This window comes from Cotesia glomerata, linkage group LG5 (assembly GCF_020080835.1).
Source record: "Cotesia glomerata isolate CgM1 linkage group LG5, MPM_Cglom_v2.3, whole genome shotgun sequence".
NCBI lineage: Eukaryota > Metazoa > Arthropoda > Insecta > Hymenoptera > Braconidae > Cotesia > Cotesia glomerata.
Window position 1 is genome coordinate 9,770,391 of NC_058162.1, and position 14,562 is coordinate 9,784,952.

Below are 14,562 nucleotides of genomic sequence, written 5' to 3' on the forward strand. Positions count from 1 at the left end.
AAATATGCACATCGGCAAAACGCTGTATTTTGTGTAAAAACTCTCAGCTTTCAGAAAAAATTCAAATTTGAAGAATTTTGGGCTGCACACCGAAAAAAATCAATTTTTCCACTTTAATTCGATTTTTAAGGATCTTCTGATGAGTTTATGAAAAAATAAATATTTTCATTCAAAAGCTGAGAATTTTTCCTACAAAATACAATGTTTGTCGATTTTGTTTAAAAATGTTTTTCATATCAGAAAAATTGACGAAAAAGTTGAAAAAAAATTTTTTCCAAAATTTCAAAAAATCATAACTTCAAGACTGCTGCGTATTAAGAGCTAAAACTCTCAGGGAATTTTTGTCTTATGATAGAGAACACCTTCATAAATTTTAAACATAATCCGCGAGGGTCGCCCCGTAAAAATGTTCTTATTTGGTGGAATGACCCCTATCTATCTACTATTTTGAGACAGTACTTTCCCTGGTTTCGGGTGAATTCAATGTAACTCAAATGATTCTTATTGATAGTTTCATTGTAAATTCATTAAAAGTCAATAATGATTTTTAACTTCCCGCTAAGAAAATCGAAGATTTTCGAAAAATCGGGAAGATTGTTTTCACCCCGTTTTGCAAAAATCGAGGTTTCAACAGATCTCGACGTTTTGAAGCCCTAAGAAGCTTGCCTGACTATTTTTACGATGATATCCGTACGTCTATATGTGTGTGTGTGTGTGTGTGTGTGTGTGTGTGTGTGTGTGTGTGTGTGTGTGTGTGTGTGTGTGTGTGTGTGTGTAAACCTCTTATAACTTCTGAACGGTTTGACTGATTTGATTGCAGTTGGTGTCATTCAAAAGGTCATCGCCAAACTTAGATTTCATGTAAGTTGGAACCGATTCGGACCAGTACATTTTGAGTAATTGCAAAAAAAGTGAAAAAAAAAAGTTTTTTTTTTCATTTTTTTAAATATCTCCGAATTGGCTGAACCGATCGACCTCAAAAACTAATCAGCTCTTAACCTTGAAAACCCGCATCGATCGCCACCAAAAGCGTCAGAATCGGTTGATGCGTTCGTAAGATATCGTTATCGAAAAAAATCGAAAAAAGTGTTTTTTTGTAATAACTCCGAAATTTTTCGTCAAATCAATTTTTTTATTCCAAATTATTTATAGAGCTTAAAAAACTACATTGGTCGCTGCCAACCGCATGTAAATCGGTTGATTCATTCAAAAGTTATAGCAGTTTGAAAATGAAAAAAATCGTGTTTTATCGAACTTTGATAAGATTTTTGAGCTCGAAGAGCTCAAAAGCATAGGAAAGCTATCTCTTTAAACTCGGAGGGCTCAAAATAAAACATAAACTGTATTTTTGAGCTCGAAGAGCTCAAAAAGGTCATAAGTGCAATCTTAAGGGCTTAGGTATGGAATTAGCGGGAAGTTGCAGGGATGGCCTTCAGGGTCAACCGTTTTCCTAATTTTTTTTTTAATATTGAGATCGAACCAAGCCAGGAATGTTAATGACAATATTAATCGTAAATATTAACTTAGTAGCAATTGTCACATGAAGGATTCGGAGTTGGTCTAGCTTAATTTAAAAATAATAATCATAAAAAAATTACTCATTGATTTAAATCAAAATTATAGTATTCAAAAGAATGTTAAAATAATATCAAAGATAAGATTAACGGTCGGTGGTGATGGAAAAAACTAAAGTTCTCGACAAATAAATATTTAATTAAATAAGCCAAAGTATTTTTAGTTGATTGAATAATTGAAACTTTAAATAAATAAATGTGTAATAACACAGAAAACTATTTAAATGACTTTTTCAGTTTAAAAACAACATCGGTAGGTAAGTTTTGAAAAGTTTAATTAGCTGACTACTAAGAGTTTGATGCCTGATAAATAAATAACATTTTTATTTTATCATATATTTCCTCTTAGTAAAAGCTTTTAAAGCCAATAAAATATAAATTGTTATCACGAATCATTCTTATCAAGTACAAAGTATCAGACATTACTCAAAGATAACATCGATACTCGTAAAAATTTGAAGCATATACATTTAACGATTTAATTGTATTGACTGTCAAGAGAGATAGCTGTGAAATTCAGTAAAAATTTAGCTGAGGGCAGGGAGTATGTGGGCATAATACAGAATGGAAGGCAGACAGGATTGCGGCAGGTCCGGGAGGAGAGAAATTACAACAACGGAATTCCTTACGTGACGTACGTAACTCAACTCTATTCTGGACACATAATATACGTACACGTGTCTGCGGATAATAGAGTGATATGATATGATGAGATGTTGAAAGTACATCATTTCTCAGCTCTCATGTATCCGTCACTAATATCTTTTCGCACATGTATCTTTTGCTTACTCGACACAATTTTTTTTTACTTATTACATCCCCTCTTCATCTAATTATTCATTTATTTACTCCTTCCTTGAAAAATGAGTTTGTTTTTCCACACACAATTCAATCGAATTATATTAAAAATTCTTGATAATGAAATTGAGTCCATCAAGCCACCAATTTTATATTTTTAGTTTTATATGCCTACGGCAGATCAAGTCTAATATTTAAATTTATTAATGCAAGGAATTTTATGAAGAATCTTATAAATCTTCAAGAGCTTTAATGGTATTTTATCAAGCTTGTACGAGACACGAGTACGAGGCCTTGTAAAAGTACATCGTTCTACACTAGCTGTGTAAAAAAAATTCATGATGAATTCCTCAGAGATTCTTACATGCAAGTATTCAATTTAGTTTGTGACATCATAAACTTAGTTGTCTTTTTTAACTTCCCACTAGGAAAATCGAAGATTTTCAAAAATCGGGAAGTTATTGTTTTCACCCCGTTTTACGAAAATCGAGTTTTCATCGAATCTCGACGTATTTATGTATGTATTTATGTATTTATGTGTGTGTGTGTGTGTGTGTGTGTGTGTGTGTGTGTGTGTGTGTGTGTGTGTGTGTGTGTGTGTGTGTGTGTGTGTGTGTGTGTGTGTGTGTGTGTGTGTGTGTGTGTGTGTGTGTGTGTGTGTGTGTGTGTGTGTGTGTGTGTGTGTGTGTGTGTGTGTGTGTGTGTGTGTGTGGATGTGTGTGGATGTATATAAACCTCTTATAACTTTTGAACAGCTTTACCGATTTGATCGCGGTTGGTTCCATTTGAAAGGGCTTGACCAAACTTAGATTTTAAATATACTTAAGAACGATTCGGACCGGTAGATTTTGAGAAATTGCAAAACAACTACAAAAAAAAATTTTTTCAAAAGTGGTTTTTTTGGGATAACTTTTAAACGGCTTTACCGATCAATTCCAAAAACTAATCAGCTCTTAACGTCAAAAAACCACGTCGATCGCCGCCAGTTCGGTTTAAATCGGTTGATTTGTTCGTGAGTTATCGTTGACGAAAGAAAACCGAAAAAAAGTGTTTTTTTCGAAATTACTCCGAAATTTTTCGCTCTATCAATTTAAATTTGAAGATTCTTCATAAAGCTTAAAAAACTGCGTCGAATGCCACCAACCGCGTGAAAATCGGTTCATTTATTTAAAAGTTATTGCGATTTAAAAATTTTAAAAATAGTGTTTTATCAAACTTTTGATCTCGAAGAGCTCAAAAGCATATAAAAGCTATTTTTTTGAGCTCGGAGAGCTCAAAATAATACACAAATTGTATTTATAAGCCCGAAGAGCTCAAAAATGTCATAAGTGCAATTTCAAGCGTTTGGGTATAGAATTGGCGGGAAGTTGCAGGGATGGTCTTTAGGATCAACCGTTTTCCTAATTTTTTTTTTTAATTTTTGAAGATTATGCAGTAAAAAAAAAGTTAAAAACTTGAACTTATCCGTGAAAAATTTTTCCATATGGTTTAATATGTGCATATGTGGGAGGACATTTTCATTTATAATTTTTTACATGTCCATATCTCGTCTGATACGGTCATATATATTTACAAATGACTTTTGATCAAAAGTAGTATCACAAAACTCCGACAGGTGGCGCATGATCACTGAGTTGTTTTGCTCTAAGAGAGTTAAGTTTCAGAAATTAACTTATAAAATGAAAATCATTCTTTTACTCTTAGAAAAATCTTATCTGACACTGTTTGCTAATTTCATTTGTTAAATTGTGTTTGTAAATGTGATAATATGCGTGAAGCTACTTCAACATAAAGTAATTAACACGAAGGAAATTATTTTTGTGACTTTTGTTAAAAATTAAGTACGGAGATTTTTATCATCACTATTTTTTAAAATTATTAGTTTTTATCAGTTTGTTTTTTCAATTTAAAAATTTTTTTAAATTCTCATGATTATATTTCTTAAAAAAATCAAATATTTATCTTATTAAAAATAATCAATAACAAAATTTTTGGAAATGTGATAATTATTGTCATCTAATAAAATTTTTTATTTCTCCTATCTTTTGTGAAAACTTAAAGTATTTTTTTTTTTTTTCAAAATTTGACATTTTTACACGATCATCCGTAGCAAAACTGATTTTGCGAAGTAAGAGTAAAGTACCGGCTTTGAATTGTGCAATAAAAAAAATTAAAATTTAGAGCTAATGGGTAATGGCTGAAATGCTGCAGTTAAAAGCAGTTCATAATAGCCGATTTGTCCATCGTATCTTCTTAAGTACAGCAGTAGCAGTAGTATTAGCAGAAAAAAAGACAAGCAATACCCGACGTCCGGCGCTTACCGCTAACGAGCTCGCTCGCTAATTGACGCGAACCAATTAAGCTTTCTGAAAAGAGACTCCTATTGAAAGAGAGAGAACGTTTTAGCGAATCAAAATCAGCTGAGAGAGACAGTGGGTACTGAGCACTGATAAGTAGACGTATGAACGGGTGAGGAGATATAGATAGTGTGCATCGCTTCGATGATTCGCGTGAGGCTATTAAAACTCTTGCTCACTGTTAAGTTTAATCGTTATTATTAATTTAGAAACTTTCATTGCTGTTATTATTTAGAATGTAAGTCAGAGTTTCTTGGGTTTCGATTTTTTGGGGAAACTTTTAATGATCTCTGTGTGTCTTTTGATCGTAAAGTTATGAATGGATTTGGACTAATCAAGTTATTGTATTAAGGTTATGATTATGGAGAGCTTAAAAGTTATTAAAAAGATGGTAGTTTGTGATGAAAAATTAAAAAAAAAATCGAAACATTCACAAAAATATTAATAATAATAAAAACGAAATAATCACATGTGACAACTTTGAACAATTTCGTTATAAAGAGTACATGAAAAAATAAAAATTAAAAATCTGGAAATTGGTTGAGCGCGTAGGCCAACCCTAGATCTTCCCGCTATGTTTGAATTTGAAGCACCTCAAAATGTGTTTTTGGTTAATATTCGAGCTTTTCAAGCTCAAAGAATAATTTTTCACATTTGAGATCAAAATGTATTTGTTACACAATTATAACTTCTGAATCAGAGTTGCAAAAATTCTAATGTTAATTCAATGCATTACTCATTATTTTTTTAATTGATATTGTTCTTTGACTGAAATATAGTATATTACACACCTAGGGAAGTAAAGTAAGAAATGTCTCAGATCACATGTAATGTGGCCAACAATTACATGTGATCTGAGGCTATCTTATTTATTTCCCGTGGAGTGTATACTATTTTTTTGCTCGACGAAGGCAGAAAGGGGTAACTTCGTTTAGCGCAGCGGGCCGAAAGTTGACGCTTTCTGCCCGTCGAGCAAAAAAAATATTTAATGCCAATTGTAAATCTATGAATTACCCATTAACAATTTAATTTATTGTAATTAATATTGAATTAAAAATTAAAAATCATTTTATTGCAAGTTTTATTCAAATAGTAAATAAATATTATTTTATGTCAAGTTTAATTGAATTAACTATAAAAAAATATTCCTATTTAAAATGAGATTCATTTAATTATTTACATTTATTTCAATTAATATTTTAATTTTTAGCTCAAAAAAGTCATAAGTGGAAAATTGACTGATTTGAATACATAAATCTTGTAAGAAATTCGTTTTTCGGTGATTAGATTTTCTTTATTTAAAGTAAATTATTAACAATTTTTTCATTAAATACATATACAACTATTTCTTAAGGGGGATGGCCACTGTGAAATTTAAAAAAAAAAAAAAATTTTTTTTATTTTATTAAATCCGAGTTTATAGATTCAAAAATATGTATCTAGAGTTTGGTATCAAAATTCCGAATATTTTCCGAGTTATAGTCATTTTTGTGACAGTGCGTCAAATGACTACACGCGCGGCACTCCGACGAAAACGCGTTTTTCTCGAAACTACTTTTTGACCTGATGAGAACTGTAATTTGCATAAATATGAACCGATTTGCAACTTTTTTTTTTCCCGTATTCGTCTATTCAGTAGCTATAGTTGCACGTAGGAGATTTTGGAAATTTTGTTTTTTAAGATTTGTTAGGACTGTTTGAATCCAAAAAAATGAGGAAAAAAACGAAAAAATTTTTAATATGACACCATTTTTTTTTCAATCCAAATTTTCAAAATCCCCTACGTGCAACGATAACCTCATGCATGCAGATTACAACGCTCTTTCGTTTTTTTGTTTTAGATAATCCGTTTTTTAGTTAGAGATCGCATCATGGAGGGGGAAATTTTTTTGGTGCTCCACAAAAATGCTAATAACTTTGTAACAACATGATATTTTTTGATAAAAATTTAGGAGAATAATCTTTAATGTATACTTTATAAAACAAAAAAAAAACCCGATCTCCAAATTCCTTTATTATCCCAGTCAAAAAAATTCCCGAAAATCACCTATTTTTTCGATCGTCACAGTGGCCATCCCCCTTAATAGAATAAACAATTTTTTAAGAATTAAAGAAACAATTAATTACACGGAAAGAAAATTGAAGGAGTTTTTACTATTTTACTATTGTAATTTTTACTAAATAAAATAGTAACAGTGGACTATACTTCTCATTTAGTAATTTTTACGATCTACTATTGTAAATTTTATCCAACAAATAAGACTAGCAAGAGTCGTAAAAAGTCGAATACTATAGAGCAAATTAAACAATATGTGTTTGTGAACTTTACAATTCAACTATTGTAAAAATTTATAGTTGGTTTTTTTTAAAGAAATATTAAGGAGGGAGAGAGATAGAAGGTTGGACTAATTGGTACCTGTACAGTAATCGAAAAAGAAAGCGACATTTTCGTGCTATCTGGGAATCGAACCCAGAACTCTGTGTTGGTAGCCAGAGACTGTCCCTCTACGCTATCCGAGATGAACTAAGAGGCATATCCTTTAACATTTACATAAACTCGAAGTCTAGCGCTGTGCACGGCCATCACTCAAACTAATTGAGAAACATTCCAATTCAACTATTGTAAAATTTGCTATAGTTCTATTGAAAAGATACAGAGGCAGCACTGGAAATTTTCATCTCTTACTTTTTACAATAGTAATATCGTATTTTATCATGAATAAATAGTATTTTTTCTTCTAAAATATTTGACAATTAATAGTAATAAAAGTATAGTCCAGCTTTACAATAGTTGTATCGTAAATTTTCCCAGAAATTTTTTTCCGTGTAGATATGTCATTAGTTATAAATGTTTTGAAGCATTTGCTTTTGTTAAAACTCGGATTTCGGAATTTGTGTCACTGTATCTATTATATTTAGGCAAGTTCTTCATAGTCGCATAGTTGAAGAGTCTTTCGACAGAAGCTGAAGATGGTAACGGTGTATTATATTTTAAGAAAATTTTCTTCACCAATGGATGATCATTTAGCATATCATAATTTTGGTTAGCAGACCTTAAATAACTCGTAATTTCTACATTAACAGCAGCTTGAGTTTCAGAAATTTTTAAATTTGAAATAATATTAGTTTCAAAGTCACCAAAATTATATTCATCTGTCGTAGTATTTTGAGAATTTTCAGGCGATTTTTCAATTTTTTCTGCCTTGATTGCTTCTTCAAACCATTCAAAAACTTTGAGTTGAATTTCAGATGAAAAATAACCCAACCAACTGCCTTTAAATTTCGGGTGAGATACAGATGCTATTGCTGCATCTTTTCCACACTGAAGAAAATTGAAAAAATTAGCGAATCGAATGTTAACACTGTCAATAATTATTTGCAACAATGGTTGACACACGGAAATGCTTCTGCTTCCAAGCAATTTTTGCAACTTTGACTTTAGGCAAACTGGAAAGAGTATGCCATAATGACAGTTATCGGCTTGTAATCGATCTATCGCGAGTGCTAAATCTGATGTATATGTAATATATTCACGGAGATAAACAAAATCTGATTTAAAAAATTTATTTTGTAGATACTGAATATCTGCTTGTAGTAATTTATCTTTCACACTTAAAATTTGTTTTATACAATCGTAAAACGAGTTCCATCTCGTTATGACTGGTTTTTTCAGGGAAACGCCTAGATATAATTTAAAATATTCGTTCTTCTTCGGAGATCGTAGTTGCTTCCACAAAGATGAACACTTCTGAACAACATTTGTGTGCCTTTTTTTTTAAAACTTGAGATGCTTCAATACCCTTACTGATATCTGTTGTTGCTATTAAGTTGAGCGTATGACTAGCACACCGCAAATGTTGAGGTAATGCTATTTCACATGTCAAATCGAATTCTTCCTCAGCTCTCACAGAAATATCATCCAAAGCATCAAAAATGTCTTCATCATCATCATCGCAACTCACTTCAGACGAATCTAAATAACATTCAAGACAAATCGTAAGAAATTAAACATCAGTCAGTCAAGAAAAATTCAATAGTTAATTATTAATTAAAAAAAAAACTCTAATACAATTATTCAAATTTCGAATTACAAAAAAAAAAAGAATTTAAACCAGCTTGAATCATTGTTGGTGATTTATATTTACAGTAGAATTTATTATAAGAAATAATTACCAAAAAGATCTTTATCTGAAACGTCAACTCCAAATTCCTTAAATGCTTTTATAAAGTTTGATCCGTTGTCAGTAACTGTTGCTCTGATATTTTCTGAAGTGAGACCAAATGAAGAATGAATATCAAATCATTTTTTAACAATTGCATCGAATGAATGAGTGCCCGAATGAAAACGCTTGCAATCAACAGCAGCAGATTTTCTTGCTAAGCTTTTTTGATCAATCTAGAAATAAAAATTTTAAAATTATTTCCTTTTATACAGTGATCTATAATATCAAATGATTCACCTCACAGTACAGAAATAAAAATACAAATGAAAAGGTTTTAAAGAATTCAACATTGAAAATACTACTTATAAATGAAATCACTGATGTAAATACTTATAAATAATAAATCATGAATTCAATATTTAAAATGCTCAACATAAAATACTCATTATTTTATTAAAATTTTTAAATTGACTATATCTCAGCACTCTTACCCAACTGACTGTGACCCCCAAAAATCTTCTACTCCCACTTTTCCATTTGTCCACTTGTCCATACATCGGCTATTGTACAGACAAAACCATTGTTTGTTGTTACTGATTCTAAGTGTTGTCGAATTTCATTAAAACTTTTATCAAAATAAGTTTTAATCCGTTTTCCCAGTGGGTAAAATGTTGACAATGCGGGAAAGCGGAGGATCAGGTTTTGGTCTGGATATCTCAATTAAAACGCAGAAATATTATTATTAATATGCACTAGAAATTTATTTACACTAAATACAAGTTATATTTAATATGTTAGTTCGCGGATTATTTAAATAAAAACGGATAATTCAAGCACTGTGTGAATAATAACGCGAAGCCGGTTGACACGTGGGTGAACACACTACCGGCACTGGAAAAGCGGTGAATTCCTGCACAAATAACACAAATTATCTGAAACAGACTCAAAATAAAAATAAGCACAATTTATTAAAGCGGATTAATAATCAATTAAGGGAAAAAGCGGAATTTTATAACTTAAGCGAATTAATTTAGCGGGATAGCGAAATGTTCGACTCAATGACGGTGAAGCGAAAGATAATAATAATAATAATGCGTCTTCTTCCTCGTCAACTTGGGAAAGAAGGCTAATTGCGCGTGGCAGCGGAGCGATCGGCCAACCACACGACCGAGACATGGCGTGATCAGTCAAACTAAGCTTTCATAGGCGGTTAGTTTTTGCGGGAACTAGTGGTAGACAGGTGCGGCTCGTGAAATTGGGAGTCCCCCAGGGGCGACTTCATCGCGGCTGGGCCTGTTAACTGAACACAGTGAATATCGAGATAAATGCTGTAACTGTGACTCTCCCTTTTTGACTTGTAAATCTAAATGAGAACATGTGAATTATTCATATTTTATACATTTTTCAGAAAAAAGCAAATCAAATTATAAATTAATTTTAGAGTAAAATTTTTAATACTTACCATCAAAAATCTGACGAAAGGACGCCCTCGCGGTTTTTAAAATACCGTAAATTTTCGGTATTAATGCGTTTACTGTAAATTTACCGTTATAATTCTGAAATAATACGGTATTTCTGTGGTCATTTTGGCCAGTTTTTTTACTATAGTTATACAGCATTTATACCGTACTTTTGCTGCAAAGTTCAGAAATAATACTATAAAATTACTGTAAAACTCTAGAACTTTTACCGTAAAAAATCTATGTATTAACTATAATATTACTATAATTTTACAAAAATAAAATCGTATTTCTACGGTAAAAATACCAAAGATATACTATAATTTTGCCGCGTTTATACTGATATAATTGAAGATATAATGCTTTCTACCGTAAGATGGACGGTTGTGTTTATTACTCGGTGAGTCTTATTAGGTGACTGAGTAAATAGATATGGATAGTGTATCTGATAGCTCAACTGGTAGAGCCATCGGCGCGTAACTAAATGATCAGGATTAGAATCCCGGTCTAGACTAAAAATTATTAATAATAGTAATAATCGAGAAATTTGTTCATCAACCTCTTAAAAATTATTCATGATAATTTATAATATTATAAAAAAAAATTAGGAAAACGGTTGACCCTAAAGGCCATCCCTGCAACTTCCCGCTAATTCCATACTTAGGCGCTTAAAATTACACCAATGACGTTTTTGAGCTCTTCGAGCTCAAAAATACAATTTATGGGTTATTTTGAGCTCTCCGAGCTCAAAGAGATTGCTTTCCTATCCTTTAAAGCTCTTCGAGCTCAAAAGTCTGATATAGATTTGATAAGACACTATTTTTTGAATTTTTAAACCACAATAACTTTTGAATGAATAAACCGATTTTTACGCGGTTAGAAGCATTCGACGCAGTTTTTCAAGCCTCACAAAGAATCTTAAATTTTGAATTGATCGCGCTAGGAATTTTGGAGTTATTCCGAAAAAACACTTTTTTCGGTTTTCTTTCGTTCACGATATCTCTTGAATGAATCAACCGATTTTGACCGGACTGGTGGCGATCGACGTGGTTTTTTGAGGTTAAGAGCTGATTAGTTTTTGGAATTGAACCTTTAAGCCGTTTTAAAGTTATTCCAAAAAAACCACATTTAAAAAAAATTTTTTTTTCAGTTTTTTTAAGATTTCTCAAAATCTATTGATCTGAATCGGTCCAAATAGTTTTCAAAATCTAAGTTTGGTCAAGCTCTTTCGAATGGAACCAACTGCGATGAAATCGGTCAAGCCGTTCAAAAGTTATAAGCGGTTCACATACTTTCACACACACACACACACACACACACACACACACACACACACACACACACACACACACACACATCCTTAAAGACTTGCGTTCCACCGAAAGAAAAAGAGCAAATAGCAGAAGATAGAAGGAAGGTAGTTAACACCTTAGCCACCAGAAGGAAGAGCAGTAGCTAGATCCTCCCTTCACGAAGTAATGCCTGACGGCGGTTTCCATGAGGGATTAGAGGAAAGAAGGAAAAGGGGTTTAGGGTTTAGTGGGTAGGGGCGTTAGTGTCGAGTTTTAGTATGACGCTGCGTCGAGTCGCCACATATCCAGGCCAAACAGCTATGCCTAGAATCCGTAAAAAGGATTCCCCCCCCTAAAAAAAAAAAAAAAAAAACACACACACACACACACACACACACACACACACACACACATACACACACTCATACATACAGACACCGTGACAACCTCGCGGGGATAGTCAGGGAAGCTTCCTATGACCTTCAAACGTCGAGATCTGATGAAAACTCGATTTTTGCAAAACGGGGTGAAAACAATAACTTCCCGATTTTTGAAAATCTTCGATTTTCTTAGTGGGAAGTTAAAAATTTCAAGCTATTGAAAAATAGTAGTAAAGCAGCATATTTTTGATATTTTGCCGGTAATAGAAAGTAGGGATCTTCTTTTCCGGTTTTTTGCTGCAATAGTGCCGCAGATATACAGTAAATATGCGGTATATTTATGGTTTAAATGCTGTTAATATACCGTAATTTTTCTATTGTATTGCCATAAATATTCTGAATTTATTTCGTAATTTTTTCATAATAATTCGACAAAAAAACTGGCTTCTTCAAAAAACCGTATCCTCTTTCGATCTGGTGAACTTGAACTTGAGGACATTTTTAAAAATGGATGTAATATAGTAATGAGTGAATTATTATAAAAATATGCTAATGGTGATAATTATACATATCAATAATTAAAATACACTAAGAAATTCATACAATAATCGATAACCTTAAAAACTTATGTAACAACAAGTGAATCTTTAGTTTTAAAAAACTTTTTAGTTTCAATTAAATATAAATATCACATTAATAATTAATATGTTTTATAAATTTTAAGAAAACTATCACTGTTTCTTTGATAGTAGTAAAACCAAATCTAAGAACGAAAAGTACTGAGAGTTTGTTGATCTATTTCTTCGCTTCAAAATCTACAGTTGTTGTCAACAAAACGCCAACAGCGCCACTGTACTAACCGTCCGGCGCATTATTACGACACCTGTAGCCCTAAATACAGTAAGAGATGGCGGTGGCGCGAAAAATAATTTAAATTAAATTTTTTTTTTACAAAATTAGGACTTAGAACAATAATATTAAATCATAATAATATTTGAAAAATTGTTGATTTTAGTGTCAAAATTTCGTGATAACGAAAAGTTATAACATTAATCAGCTCAAAAATTTTGGAACTAAAAACTTTAAATTTTGAATTATTTTGAATACCGATATTATTATTTATAAAATAACAATTGTTTGCACATCCTCAAACAATCTAATATTTCAAAAATTCTGATTTAGAAATGAGTATTTTAATGGATAATAGCAATAGTGTGCAAAATAAAATAGAAATAAGTATTTCTATTTCATAAGTTTAACATTAAAAACAATATTTTTATTCATGATGGAACAAAATTAAAAAATAACATTAAATAATTAATGCCATATGTTAAAATTGAAAATTAAAATTTAATGGATAATTGAAAAAAAAAAAAGAATTACAAATTAAAATTTATTTTCTAATTTATTAAAAATGCATTATAATATTCAATGCATTATTTGCAACTCTGTTCTGAATGCGTCGTTAGATTTTCATTTTTAAAAAAGCATAGACCCAGTTTTTTAAGCACAAAAAGAAAATATACAAGTTTATATTGTTTGTTGAGAAATCTGGAAGATATCTTGAAAAAACTGAAAAAAAATTTTTGTGAATTTTTAATCAACCATGATTTTTGAATCCGTCGTTTGATTTTCATTTTTGAAAAAGCATTCGACGCAGTTTTTTAAGCACAAAAAAAGTAACCATGTTTTTACTATGATTTTTTCGCACGCTTTACAGTTATTTTTAAAAAAACATAAAAATTCAAATTTTTTTTTTAATTTCTTCGGAATGTCTCGATAGATCAACTCTCAAATCTAATCAGATCTAAGTTTTAATAAACCCTTTCGAATGACGTGTCGTAGAATTCAATCGGTTGATGCATTTTTGAGAAACCGTATACGACAAAAATTTATTTACACATCCGCACACACACACACACACACACACACACACACACACACACACATACATACACACACACACACACACACACACACACACACATACATACATACACACATACAGCCGCACGGACACCATCGCGGGAATAGTCAGGAAAGCTTCCTGTGACCTTAAAACGTCGAGATCTGATGAAAACTCAATTTTCGCAAAACGGGGTGAAACCACTAACTTCCCGAATTTTGAAAATCTTCGATTTTCTTAGCGGAAAGTTAAAAATTAAAATTTGATATATCAAAATATAGTAACATACACGGAGAGAAAATAATAAAACCTATTCCTATGTAGAATGGTAACCACTACCATGTTATATAGTAACAGAAATTTTTAACGTTGAAAATTGGGCTCCGCGCGGCCGTTTCGGTGCCTAGGCGTCGCCGCCAAGCAAAGTATGCAACACAAAATAATTTTTTTATAACATTCAATATTAATTTAAAAATCTGAATAAATTATAGTGTCATCTAGACACTTGAAGAAATATAGCCCCGCAAAAAAAAATTTTTTTAGCTTACTTTTTGTCTGAGTTATGTAATTGTTAATTAACTAATTTTTTGTAGACTTGAATTTTCATAAAATCTCTTATAAAAGTTTAAAAA

At 31.4% G+C, this 14,562-nt stretch overlaps 1 protein-coding gene and 1 long non-coding RNA gene across 3 annotated transcripts in view; one reads left to right on the plus strand and one right to left on the minus strand.

Moving 5' to 3' along the window:
* Nucleotides 1-14,562, plus strand: part of LOC123265092 (tolloid-like protein 2) — an 84,639-nt gene that overhangs the window by 14,371 nt on the left and 55,706 nt on the right. The gene's annotated exons all lie outside the window — the stretch shown is intronic.
* Nucleotides 8,417-9,548, minus strand: LOC123265175. The gene is made up of 3 exons (XR_006509518.1): nucleotides 9,384-9,548; nucleotides 8,903-9,125; nucleotides 8,417-8,702 (listed from the first exon to the last, which is right to left on the minus strand). It is a non-coding gene; the product is annotated as an uncharacterized LOC123265175 (long non-coding RNA).